This window comes from Echinops telfairi, unplaced genomic scaffold (genome assembly GCF_000313985.2).
Source record: "Echinops telfairi isolate 266 unplaced genomic scaffold, ASM31398v2 ScPeMD7_21;HRSCAF=78, whole genome shotgun sequence".
Taxonomy (NCBI): domain Eukaryota; kingdom Metazoa; phylum Chordata; class Mammalia; order Afrosoricida; family Tenrecidae; genus Echinops; species Echinops telfairi.
In genome coordinates this window covers 10,622,926-10,623,341 of record NW_022103918.1, presented here as the reverse complement: position 1 = coordinate 10,623,341, position 416 = coordinate 10,622,926, and the positions used below count along the sequence as shown (strand labels likewise).

General features: G+C 40.6%; 1 non-coding gene across 1 annotated transcript; it reads left to right on the top strand.

Annotated features, from left to right (window-relative positions):
- The first annotated feature begins 202 nt into the window (after positions 1 to 202).
- On the top strand, positions 203 to 366 carry LOC115869127. The gene has a single exon (XR_004046011.1). It is a non-coding gene; the product is annotated as a U1 spliceosomal RNA (small nuclear RNA).
- Positions 367 to 416: the final 50 nt, after the last annotated feature.

Here is a 416-nt window from a genome sequence, read left to right as displayed (position 1 = left end):
CACTTTTGAGTCTTTTTGAATACATAGTCTTAGAAACAGAATGCAACCAGGAAATTAATGTGTTCTGCCATTACCATTGATGTTGTTTCGGGGCCTGATGCCCCAAGTCACATCTTGAGCCGTATGGTTTGTTTTAATGTTGTTGTTTAGAATTATTGGTACAGTTTGGCCTTAAAAAGCATTTATAAGAAAAGTAATAGAGATACTTACCTGGCAGGGGAGATACCATGATCACGAAGGTGGTTTTCCCAGGGCGAGGCTTACCCATTGCACTTTGGATGTGATGACCCCTGCCATTTCCCCAAATGTGGGCAACTCGACTGCATGATTTGTGGTAGTGGGGGACTGCGTTCACACTCTCCCCTATAAAAAAAAAAAGTAATAGAAACTTTTTGTTTTAAAAATAGCTACCCTGT